General features: G+C 41.3%; 1 protein-coding gene across 2 annotated transcripts in view; it reads right to left on the reverse strand.

Annotated features, from left to right (window-relative positions):
• Nucleotides 1–13,853, reverse strand: part of KIFAP3 (kinesin associated protein 3) — a 112,157-nt gene that overhangs the window by 64,254 nt on the left and 34,050 nt on the right. The window lies entirely within an intron of this gene.

Genomic DNA, 13,853 nt, shown 5'->3' on the forward strand with positions numbered 1-13,853 from the left:
GAATCTAGAATATTTTTCTTATGAAGGACTGTTGACCCATAGGAAAAAAACAATTGGGGGCTACAGTGAAAGGTGGCCAGAACCAGAGCCAAAAGTGGGCCAAGTTTAAAGCACTCATAACTTTCTTTCCCTACCTCTTTATGTATAATGGCAATTTGCTAAGACACAATAAAGAACTTCTGCTGCTGCTTCTGCTTCTTTCCCTACCTCCTCTCCCCTTACACACATTCCTATGAACGGTGACTGATTCCCAGAGGGGCAGTCAGGAGAGTAGAATGACACCAAAGGGTGTATACAGCCAGAGAGCCACAACTTCCCCACGCCAGTTTTATCTGGAATCCACAGACCTAAAGCCACATTGGCCCTGTTCAGACATTGGAGTCCAGCAGGGGAAGCAGCTAAACCATGCTGCTTAACCACAAAATGGTTAATGGAATGCATAATGCATTCTGTTAACCACTTTGTGGTTAAGTAGCATGGTTTAGCGTGTTGTCCGAACGGGACCATTATATCAATGTTTTTGCCCCAAGCATTGCTCAGCTATTGCGGTGGACCTTGGTGAAACAACCTAGGCTACAAATGAAATGCAAGTTAAAGAAACACTTTGTGGATAATGTTCTTAAACAACTTTTAGGCGAGGATGGGAGACAGTAAATGAATCACAGAGCAAAGACTCCAGAAAACCCATTTCTTGTATGAGGCCATAAGCACAAATATATATTACACACACACACACACACACACACACACACACACACACCATTGCCTTCCCTACCTGCTGCTGCAAACAGGAGCTGGACCCTCCTCCCAGAAGTAAACTGTCATCATCACCTTCTCTTTATTTTATTTTTTTTAAAAAAAACCAACCATAATTCTCTCCCTCCCTATCTCTTATTCCTTGTGTATCATGTCTTAAATTTAAAGTGTAAGTCCGAGGGCAGGAACTTTCTAAGCTGCTGTGGGAAATTTGTTGGCTAAAGGGCCCAACGCTGTAAATAAACTAAAACAGAGAGAGCTTTTCAGAACCTCCCAAAGCAGTTCATAAAATCTTGAGATGATACAGTAGCAATAAAATTAATACAATATAATAGCAGAAAATTATTCCAAAATCCAGACAAACCCATCAATTTAATCATCATAAACATCTTTGCCCGGTGTCACAAGGGTAGAGCTTTCCCTAGGAGCCATTTCCAGAGACAGCAGAAAAGAAAAGATCATATCATGGATCACTCCTTCATCTCACAGAAGGGCCTCAGGTGATAATCTTCATACCTGACCAGGTTAATGTGGAAAGAGGTGGTCCTTGAGATATCCTGGTCTGCAGTTGTTTGTTATGTTTTTAAAATGTTATACCCGCCTATTGACAACAAGGGCTAAGCCAACAGTGAAAGTTAAAACCAACATCTCGTATTGGGCCCAGAAATGGACTGGGAGCCAGTGACTATGTTTCAAGACAGGCAAAATGCTCAGTTGCAGTTCATAATCAAACTGCTGTATTCTATATTTTATTTATTTATTTATTTATTTACAATATTTATATACCGCTCCCCATTCAGAATTTCAGAGCAGTGGACAAAATAAAATAGAATAAAAACTGAATAAAAACACATTAAAAGTACATTTTTAAAAGAAACGAAGTACAAAATAAATCGCATCTGGTCATTAAGGTAAGGCTTCTCGGGACAACAATGTTTTTGGGAGGCAACGGAAAGAATACAAAGTTGGTGCCTGCCTGACCTCCAGAGGCAGCAAATTTCATGGGGGGGGCACCACACTGAAGGCTCTTCCCCTGCTGGACTCCAATTTGAGGACAGGTCTATGTAGAACCACCAGGAGCATGCCCTTGGATGACCCCAGTGACTGGGCAGGTTGATAAGGGAGAAGGTTTTCTCTCAGGTATCCTGGTCCCAAGCTTTGTACACTAGTACAAGAAGTTTAACCTGGCCCGGTAGCAAATAGGTAGCCACTGCAGTTCTCAAAATATCTTCAAGAGTAGTCCCATGTATAACATATGCAATAGTCCAAAATGGATGTTATTAAAAATGGATAACTGGCTAGGCTATGTCTGCTAGAAGAAGCCCTAGCTGGAGCATTAGCCTAAGCTAGTGGAGAGTGATTTGTGCCACTGAGGCCACTGGTGCCTCCCAAGATATGGCCAGATCTAATGGCATTCACAAAAAAGTATACCTGATCCTTAGCTTTTACCCCTAATGAAACTAAGCTTAAGTACATGTAACTAAATTTCTGCTATTTGCCACCCATTACCCCAACATATTCCTCCTGCCTCTGTTGTCTCCCCCTTCGGTCCGCATTTAGACCAGCCTTCTTCCACCTGGTGCTCTCCAAATGTTTTGGACTACAATTCCCAGCATTCTTGACCATTGGCCATGTTGCTGGACCTGATGGGAGTTGAAGTCTAACACATATGGAGGGCATCAGGTTCGGGGGAGGCTATTTTAGACTGTAAGCTAATTGGAGCAGGAACCTGGTTTTTTTGCTCATGTTTCTCTGTAAAGCACCATATGCACACTGATTGCACTATTCACAATAAATAAGATATCATTACCAACTACTATCACATGCCTAAATTAATTAATACAACTAGGGAGAATTAATCATAGCAAGTAAATCCTGTGATAAAGGCTGTCTTGCTGGATCAGGCCAATCTAGTCCAGTATCCTGTTTCCCAGTGGCCAACCAGATGCCTTGGGGAAACCCACAAACTGGTATTTAAAGGTAGCACACAGCCATCATGACTAATAGTCTTTGATAACCTTATCCTCCATAAATTCGTCTAATCTCCATTTAAAGCCAGATTCTGTGTTAGCAAATTCCATAGTTTAACCATGTGCAGGGTGAAGTATTTCCTTTTGTCTGTCCTCCTGCTAGTTTTTATGTCAAGCATGGGACCAAGGACTACTGAGAGGTTGCACAGTTGGCCTCCTAGGAAAAACCATAATGGCAATGAGGAGACCATTGGGAAAAGGAGCAGCAGCTGCAGGAAACTTGCTTTTCCCTTCCATGCCAGAAAGAACACTCAGCTCCAAATGCTGGTTGCTCTGGGACTGCACATCTGAAGGAAGCATACCCTGGCCTCTGCCATCCACCAGGGAACTAAGGGCAGCCAAGTTATATGGCCTGGTGTATCTATTATCATCAGTATCTTCATTATTTTCTATTGCAAGCTGTCTTGAGAGTCATTTGATTGAATGACAGGTTATACATTTTCTAAATAAACATGCTACGAAGCAGGAATTGCCCAAAGTATTATTCACCCAAACACTTAATTGAAACACACACAAACACAAACACACACACACACACAGTCTTAAAATGATCTTTGCTCATCTAGAAGTTAAAATTATTCTCTCTTCATTAAGAAGGAAATTAAATGAAGTCAAAGTATCTTAGCAGCACTGAGCTGCATTTATTAGATTGTAAGCCTATGCGGCAGAGTCTTGCTATTTACTGTTTTTCTCTGTACAGCACCATGTACATTGATGGTGCTATATAAATAAATAATAATAATAATAATAATAATTCCTGTAGGAAGCTGGAGAAGTCCTGTAGTTTTATCAAAATTAGTGCAAGTTTTTAGAATAATCCTTTGGTATGAGCTCCATGTTTCCCATTATGTCTTCATTTAATTTGATTGCTACTCGTGCCACTTCAAAGGGGAGTGTAATTGCTACCAAATAGGAAATATTAAAATTAAATTTGTTCTGCTTTTACTATGTCCATTGTCATATTTTCCTCATTTAGCAGGAAAGTAGTAAAAGGGCTACAGCGCGTGCAATGAAGAGGCAGTAGTTTTCAATCAGACAAGTCCCATATTGAGTATCAGATACCACAGCCCAGGACTAAAATCACTGTGTCTAGACTCTCTGGCACCTGACTTCACTTATTTACCAGTGACCAGAGGCCAACCCCCACAGCTTCCTTTTCATACACCTCAGTCCAGCCCTCTCTCTATCCCCAGCTCAAACATCTTTGAATGATTATGCCAGAACTGCATGCCTCAAGAATCTCTTCTGACTGGGCTACTCCTTAAATCTAATGTTTGAAGTAATGCTCTGGTTTCTGAACTTCAGCAGATAATGGTGGACAAAAGCAAAGGGGGCTGTCAAGAGAGGATGCTTACCAGCATAAAACTAAAAAGAAACCTTTAGATCAAAGAGGAGCCAAACAGACAACTATGGTAGAAAACATGTGGATAAGTCAGCTGCAGAGAGGTTTGTCTACTGCGCTGTGGAAGAATATTGAATATCACTATGACATCACTGCCCAATCATGCCCTTTGATTGGCTAAGCTATTACCTATAAATGCTTTTATAACCATCTGGAAGGCATTTGCACCTATTTAAATAAAGCATACACGGCTGGGGTCTAAACAAGAACGGACTGTTAATGCTCACTTTTAACTCTTACTACAACAGCACCCATTAACTCAAGCAAGTCACAGGAGTGTTTTCCAGCGATATTGCATTCCTTTTAGCCACTAAAATGGTACAAAAAAGATAGACATGCCAGTCAATCCTATGAACATACAAGTTGCAAGCTGAAAGCCCATAGAAGCTTCCAACTCGCAAGAGTGAGGGATATTATTATTATTATTATTATTATTATTTATATAGCCCCATCAATGTACATGGTGCTGTACAGAGTAAAACAGTAAATAGCAAGACCCTGCCGCATAGGCTTACATTCTAATAAAATCATAATAAAACAATAAGGAGGGGAAGAGAATGCAAACAGGCACTGGGTAGGGTAAACAGGCACAGGGTAGGGTAAACAGGCACTGGGTAGGGTAAACAGGCACTGGGTAGGGTAAACAGGCACAGGGTAGGGTAAACAGGCACTGGGTAGGGTAAACAGGCACTGGGTAGGGTAAACAGGCACAGGGTAGGGTAAACAGGCACTGGGTAGGGTAAACAGGCACAGGGTAGGGTAAACAGGCACAGGGTAGGGTAAACAGGCACAGGGTAGGGTAAAACTAACAGTATAAAGTCAGAACAAAATCAAGTTTTAAAAGCTTTAGGAAAAAGAAAAGTTTTTAGCTGAGCTTCAAAAGCTGCAGTTGAACTACAAACTTCTACATAAAATCTCTAAAACCAGACAAAATACAGACATTTGGTATTGTAGGCTAGTACATTTGGTGTAACATCTCTGTGACAGCTTGCACTAAACTGGAAGAGAGGAAAACTAAACAGCAAAAAAATATGCAGTCCGTGGGGCATTTTGTTTAACCTGCAGACTTGTTACAACCTCAAAAATTCAGAATTTAATTTTTGAAAGGCAAGATGCAAGTTCTCATAGTTGCAGACATATTTTTAGGATAACACTGCAAAAAAAAATTGGAACAAGGAAACTGAAATTATTATTCATAGCATCATGGAATAGCAGAGTTGGAAGGGGCCTACAAGACCATCGTGTCCAACCCCCTGCTCAGTGCAGGAATCCACCCTAAAGCATCCCTGACAGATGGTTGTCCAGCTGCCTCTTGAATGCATTATTCTTGATTCTATAGTCATTTTTTTCCAAGTACAGACTGAACTTCATAATATTTGAATGCAACCAGTTCTGAATACAAATGCTAACATTAAATAGTGTCTCTGTAACAGAAAAGGTACAAAATATCAGATTATTTTAGGCTCTTCAGGAGTTGGCTTGGTTTGCCATATGAATAGAACCATTAACAAGTGCAATAAGAACTGACAGATGTAACAACTGGAATCCAAGTAGGACAAGAGGTGCTTAAGATCAATTTATATGCAGATAAATATCATTCTATTTATGAATAAGCTTGAGAGATATTTTTGAGACTTGTATGTTTACTTAAGGAATTTGTACAAATATTTCGCTATAAAATAACATTTGATCAAGTCCAAGCAGATGGGTTTTAATATGGAAAAACTACCCAAAAATTAGTTATCTAAAAAAAAAAAAGTATTCAGTTCATGGAGAAAGCCTTCAATAAAGGGACTTCAACATATGGATCAGCTCCAATTTAGAAGCACTAACCCCAGGGCCCTACTATCAGGCACAGTAAGACAACTACCTGAAGTGGCAGATATTGGGAGAGTAGGGGCAGCCCCTAGCTGTCCCTCCCAAGACCCTTGGCCATTTCCCTCTGTTGGAGGACAGAGCTATACATGTCACACAGCCTGTCCTGGGCTCTCTAAAATAGCCTGCTTCTTCAGATGCAGTGGAAGATGCTATCCAGTCACCAGTGTTGAAGTAAGATGCTACCAGTCCACTCAGCTTGCATACATGGAATAGAGCTGCTGATGTGGAGTGTTAATTCATCCTTTGCCTCAGGCAGAAAAACGTCCTGGGCTAGCCCTGGCTAACATGAAATAATAATAATAATAATAATAATAATAATAATAATGAGAAAAATATACACCACTGGCCATGGAAGTCAAAGAACTATGGAAACAGGAAAAGGTCACTATTATTCTATGAGTCACATCAGTCACTGGCATCACATCAAAAATCTACAGAAAACCTTCAGAAACTGGGCCTACCAAAACACATCCGCACCACCATCTGGAAAGCAGTCATAACTAAAACATGCTCAATTGTCAGGAAATTCCTGAATCTGTAAAAGTCAGCATGACTTGGCAATGCCAGTCAAGTCCATCTAGAAAAACCACCATGAGCGAGAAAGAGACAACAATAACAACAACAACAACAACAACAACAACAACAATTAGTATGCAAGAGCTAAAGCAAACTTAACTATAATAGCTACTGGCTACCAAAAGATCATGTAACAGAGATAGCGATACAGAAACCAGACTCCCCATGACTGATCTAGATGCCAACTCTGTCTCCATATCTACTGGGACAACACTATTACAGAACTTAATTATGTCATCCACAACATCAGAGGTTCATACACTTTCGTGTCTTCCAATGTGGAAGTCTCTCCACTGTGGCACCCCGGCTGTGGAATGAGCTCCCCAGAGAGGTCCGCCTGGTGCCTACACTGTACTCTTTTTGTCACCAGCTGAAGACCTTTTTATTCTCTCAGTATTTTAACACTTAATTTTAACTTACCGTAAATTTAAATTTTACTGTTCTAACTCTGTATTTTAATCTTATATCAATTTTGCTGTGTGGTTTTATCCTGGTTGTGCTTTTGATACTGTATTTTGTATTTGTGTTTTTAAACTACCTGTTGGTAGTTTTATTATGGTTTTAATTTTTGTGAACCGCCCAGAGAGCTTCAGCTATTGGGCGGTATAAAAATGTAATAAATAAATAAATATATGCCATCACTTGCCAGGAATGCCCTATTGCATTTTACTACAGAGGACAAACAGGCCAGTCTCCACAGAAGAGAATAAATGGAAACATATCTAACATCAGAAACAACAATCTTAAAAAACCTGTGGGAGAAGACTTCAGCCTCCCAGGACACTCTGTCACTAATCTTAAAGTGGCCGTGCTGGGCCCAGAAAAACTTCAAAAGGAGATTAGATTGAGAGACTGAATTATAATTCAACAAGAGGTTCAATTCTTGAATCATTATTGTGGTTTTTTAAAATCACACTACATGTGTTAAGTGGCTTACCTAGTACCAGGATGTTTATGTTATCAGCAGCAACTCTTTTGTGAATGGCCACTGTTTTGTTTTGTTTTTTAAAAAAATCTTTATTAAACTCTATTTAACAAAGCAGTTAAAAAAGTTAAATATATATATAAAAACATACAAGTCAGACAACGTTTCTAATAAAGTCTCTGTTTGTGTCTCTCTGAATGGCCACTGTTAATAATATAACTGTCAGTACTTTCTGCATTTAATTTCCTTTTGACCTCACTGTTCCCAATTCTTCCTTCCCCCTCCACCTTATGTATACCTGCAACCCTTGCTAACTCTTCAAAACTTGTTAGTCTTTGGCTGCGTTCGGACAAAACGATAGTCAACGTTGGGGTAATAATCAACTTGACAGCTGTTTATGTAGGGGGTACTCCCACACGACATAATAATAATCAACTGTGATATGGATTAGGATCAACATTGAGTTGACTTTTAGTCCACGCTGAGTTGACTCACTCATCCCCCGCCTCAGTTCTCCCACTGCTGCTGCCGAAAATCTATCATTCTGGCTAGACTAGAACAGCCGCCACTGCTTTAACTGCTCTTGCCTTGCAACTCTGTAGCTAATGAAATAACCAACGGCAGCTCAGGAAATAACCACATAGTCTACTAGAGATGAGGTTCCCAATGAGGCTTGCACTATGGTGGTCGAAGAAAAACTGAGGGAATAGGCGGAAACTGTTAATGACATGTGCACTGGGATGGAGGGGAGGGGTTACCGCCAAAAATGTTCTCCTCAGGTATGGTATGTTCCCAAATCGATGCTCTGCATAGACACAGAGGCCCATATGTGTGATGCACAGCAACCACAAAGAAGAAAGACAGGTTGCTTACCTGTAACTGTAGTTCTTCGAGTGGTCACCTGTGCAGTCACACATATGGGCTCTGCGCCTGCACGGGGCCAGGTTCGGAAACTTCACTAGCTGAAAGTCTTTTAGGCGGGAACCCTCCCCCACCGTCCACTGAGCATGCTCAGGGGTTCCCGCCTAATCCCCTCAGTTCCTGAAACCGCCTAAACAGTCTCACTGAGGTGAACCACCAGGTAATCAAAAAATGACACCATAGTGGGGACAGTGGGAGGGTTGTGTGACTGCACAGATGACCACTCGAAGAACTACAGTTATAGGTAAGCAACCTGTCTTTCTTGTTGGTGGTCTCTGTGCATCACACATATGGGCGAATAACAAGCTGACTACCCGGAGGTGGGTGGTGTCAGGTGATGGATGAAAATTCAACGGATTGCCGATAAGACGGCACGCCCAAAGGCACAGTCTCTACGCGCTCTGATGTCCAGACGTAGTGACTGGCAAAAGTCAGAGGTGTCGACCAGGTATCCGCTTTGCAGAGGTCCGGTATGGCAATACCTCTTTCAAAAGCTGTAGCAGTGGCCCCTCCTCTGGTGGAGTGAGAGCGCACTTTCCCCTTCAGCGGGGGGACAGCAAGTTCATAGGCTAATTTAATAGTCTGAAAAAACCCAAGCAGATATTCTCTGCGGAGATGCTTGGAGTCCCTTTTGTTTGACCCATAACAAACAAAAAATCTTAGGGATCTCCGGAGAGTCACTGTTCTGTCCAGCGTATGTAGTGTTGACTCAAGAAGAGTTGTCGGCGCAAGGAAAAAGCTTGGCAGAGTAAAATCCTGCCCAAGGTGAAAGGAGAAACAACCTTTGGAAAAAAGCTGGGTCCGGTCTAAGGACCACTTTGTCGGCATGAAAACCCGTATAAGGTGAGTCCATACGGAGTGCCGCTAACTCTGATGCACATCTAGCAGACGTTATGGCAACAAGGAATACCACCTTAAAAGTCAGTAAACGTAAATATGTCTTTGCCAACGGTTCGAAAGGCTTGGCAGACAGTGCTTTGAGCACCACGGAAAAGCTCCATTGCGGAACAAAGGGACGAAGGGGTGGAACTGTATTTTTCATCCCTTTCATAAAGCGCTTAACCAGTGGATGAGTGAAGACCGAACAGCCCTAAATCCATAAATGTGAGGCAGAATCGCTGCCAGATAAACTCTAAGTGAGGGAACTTAAGGCCTCTTTTAACAAGGAAAAAGGGAAAGTGAGGATGGTGGAAATAGGCTCTGAAAGGGGTTTCTCATTCCTGCTTAGTGCAAAGGAGGAGTGAGTTTCCCATTTGGTAGCATATGACTTTCTAGTCGCTTGTTTCTTAGCTGCTAGAATTATGTCCCATATATCAGGGGGTAAGGATTGACAGTCTAACATTGTGGTTTCTACTATGAGGTCCAGAGAGCTCAATAAATTGAGGATTACTCCCACTGCCTTCGATAGCATCCTCTTCTAAGATGCCACTAGAAGCCAGTTGTCTAAATATAGGTAGACTTTCACCCTGTGTAGGCAATGAACTGCCATATATTTTGCAAACATTCGGTGGGCTCTGCTTAGGTCCATAGACACACCCAAACTGGGACATATCGGTACCTATGAAACCCAAGGTACCTCTGGCGAGTGTTCTGAATGGCTATATGGAAGTACGCATACTTACGTGTATGGGGCAAAACCTACTCCCTTCTTGAGGAGCAGCATTAAGAAAGACAGTGTGTCATCTGTAATTTGCTGGTTCTGATGCAGGAAACGAGATGAGCAATGAGATTGAACAATCCTTCACCATCGGATGGGAGGTCCTCAATCTAGTTCACAGAGTGAGACCTGCTAATCATAGGTGTGCATGCGAAGCGCCAGAGCGCGCACCATCGCTCTCAACTCACAGTGAAGTGACGGGTCATGTAAAGTTGCTGACAAGAGGAAAAGTTGGATCTGGACATCATAACTAGATAGTGAATGACTCTGGGGCCCAAAGCAGATGAATATGTTCTGAAAACTCCCCTTGGGGCTAACTGAACTAATATAGAATTGGAACACGGGTGCATAAAGAAAAAGCCCCATGTCCATTACTGCACTTTAAAGATTCTGCACTTTCCAATGTCAGAGCCATCAAAGAAGGGCCCTTCCAGGAATTTTTAACTGTCAGAAGCAGTGCTGGGAGGAAAAATATCGACACTGGAGTTGGCTTCTCAGTACATACAGCATGAGATACAAAATCCTGCACTTTATTTTCCTAGTTATGTGTCTCAATACCAAGCCTGGTCATCCTCAATGACCGGGAAGTGGTATAAGTCCTCCAAAGGAGGTTCTGCCCTGTGTAGGTGATGCAGAAGAGAGCAATGTTGAGACCGACTGATAGTCTCAAAGGATTGAAGGGAATCAGGTCTATTCTTATGCTCTAACTCATCTTCCCCAAGTTGATCTCCTAATGTCCCATGGAATGGGGGTGGAATGGGGAAGAGCTAAGTAATTGTGCTGACGCATTGTGGCTGTAACAGCTGAGCCCTGTGTATCGGTCGCAATGACAATGATCACGGTTGTACGTATCCCCATCACGGTACTAAAGCCAGTATCCATGCTTGTATGGTATTCTCAGGAGACGTGGCCCATTTAACATTGTGTGCCCTCCTCTTCCAAGGGAGGGGGGGAGCCCCAAGAATGATGACATCAGACATCATGGTAATAAAACGCTCTCCATTGAAAGCAAAGCACTCAGAGCGTAGAGACTCTGGAATGGGGACCTTGAAATAGGTGGTTAGCTTGCAAGGTATACACTGCCTGATGTGGTGGACAGATGTCCATTGGCTTTGGAGGGGAGAGATATTACATCTCACCCTCTGACATTGAAGCTGCATGCGAGATGCCCTCTTGGTATCAAGAGTCTCAGCGTTTGTACCAAAGAAGCTATTAATGTTATTGCCAATCTCGGTATCAAGGGTTCTAGCCTTGGTACCGAAGAAACCAGTTATGTTATTGTCATTTTCAGTACCAAAAATTCCAACCTTGGTACCAAAAAAGCCAGTTATGTTTATTGCCAGTCTCAGCATTAAGAATTCCAGTGTCTGCATTGTAGATGCTAGTTATGTAATTGCCACTGTTGGTATCGAGGGCTCCAGTCTGTACTGAAGAAGCTACATTGTTGCCAGTCTCGACATTGAGGGATTCATTCTCGGTACCGAAGAAACTAGTTATATTGTTGCCAGACTCGGTACCGAGAGGCTTCAGGCTCCGCACTGAAGAAGCTAGTTATATTGTTTCTCAGTATTGAGAGCAGTCTAGGTACCGAGAGGTCACAGGCTAGGCACTGAAGACAAGAAGGAAAATAGAATATTTTCAGCTGAGGTAAAGTATACCACACACGAGAAGTTTCCACAAGCTCTTGACCCTACAGGTGGTTGAAGAGAACTGAGGGGATTAGGCGGGAACCCCTGAGCATGCTCAGTGGACGGTGGGGGAGGGTTCCCGCCTAAAAGACTTTCAGCTAGAGAAGTTTCCGAAGCTGGCCCTGCGCAGGCGCAGAGCCCATATGTGTGATGCACAGAGACCACGAAGAAGAACCAATGGTTCCCTCCACACAACACAATAACCAACAGTGGTTCAAATAGCCAACTCTGCACAGTGTTGGTTATTTGTGCTGATTATTTTGGCCAAATACCCAACACAATAACCCACCATGGGTTAAATAACCAACTGTTGACTATTTAAACTACCGTTGGTTATCGTGATGTTTGAACCCAGTCTTTAAGATGCCACAAGATTCATTGCTGTTTAAGTGGATTACAAGCTTACTGCGAAACAGAGTATTGCTATAATATAGAGGAACTTGAAGCTACAGAATTCAATACAACCATACGCAGTATTAGGAACAATCTAAATTTCATATAAGCTACTGACAATGATCTCTACAATGGATTTATGATGATCTTATATTGGTTTATGATCTGTTGACTGAGAATTATGTAATTTTCTTTCTTTTTCTGTTGTAAGATTATGTGATTATATCATATTATATTATATTATATTATATATAATATTATATTATATTTATGTGTAGAAATACTACTACTACTAATTAATAGTATATTAATAATAATATAGAAAACACTAAGGATAAACCAGCAGATGTGTCACCTGCCATTCTCCTGAATTTAAGATTAAAAGTATGCAAATTAAAGATGGCCCTCCAGCTCATGTCAGTTCTAGTGCTGAAAGGAATGCCTACCTCTCTTTAATCTATCTACTAAGAGTTACACTCAGGCAAGATCAGGATACAATCCTATGCACGCTTACCTGGGAGTAAATCCCACTGACCTCTCAATAAACATGTGTAGGATTGTACTGCATATGAATGTTTCTTATTATGAATAATATCTGCCCTTACTTGTCCATCCAAGAGTCATCTTACATTGCAAAAATGTTTTAACTTATAGGCATAAATGTCCAATCGCGGCATTTGTAATAGCTAACATCTATTTAAATACAACTAAAGTTTTGGATCAAAGTTCAGAACAGGAAACCTGAATGCCCAAACCCTTATGAATTCACCTCTAGCCCAATATAGCGACTAACTACGCTTTACTTACATGGCCTGTACTTCAGTTATTTGAGGGTTGTTTCCCTCTAAAACAAGTCATGCCGCCTGGGTTTGGATGACACAACAAGTCGTGCTGGGCAGATAATTAGGCAAATGGTGCCCAGCACATGCCACAGTTTAAACAAGCCACTGTGACTTGTTTAAACTATGGTGATCATGCAAACCAGGTCCATGGGTAGTATCCAATGTTAGTCCTACTTAAAGTAGACCCAATGAAATGAAGTGAGTTAAGTCCCATTCATTTGAATGGATCTACTCTAAGAAGGACAAACATTGAATACTAGCTTATGGGCTTGATCCAGCCAAAGTGTCACCCTGGTAAGTTCCATTAGTTTCAATTATTAATTAAGCATGCACTTAAATCTCTTCTCTTTGTAGTAAATGGAGCTTAAAAGTACTTAGACTAGTTTTGGCACTACATAATTCAGTCTTGTATTATAAATATATACTGGGAGCTGTACTAGAAAATGATAAAATAGGCATAATAGCACAGAATTACCAACAAAAAACAGGCTTGAATGGTCCAGACCATAAAGAAGAAACTATTATAAAAAAAAACCCAAAGTATCTAAATTTAGCAGCAGAAATTCAAAAGAATATGGAGATGCAGAACTACAAAAATAGCCCAACAGAACAGCAAAAACTTGGGAAATCTAAGTAGGACAAATAAATGTATTCCAAAAAATTGTCCAGTTGCTGTGATTTGTCTGAAGCTGCGGTTTTTAAATGGATTTACAATGTCTAAACACCATTACTATAATTAAACCGGTGCTGTAACTATAATAAAACAATGGTGCAGCATTTGGCTG

The sequence above is a fragment of the Elgaria multicarinata genome, chromosome 1 (genome assembly GCF_023053635.1).
Source record: "Elgaria multicarinata webbii isolate HBS135686 ecotype San Diego chromosome 1, rElgMul1.1.pri, whole genome shotgun sequence".
Lineage (NCBI taxonomy): Eukaryota > Metazoa > Chordata > Lepidosauria > Squamata > Anguidae > Elgaria > Elgaria multicarinata.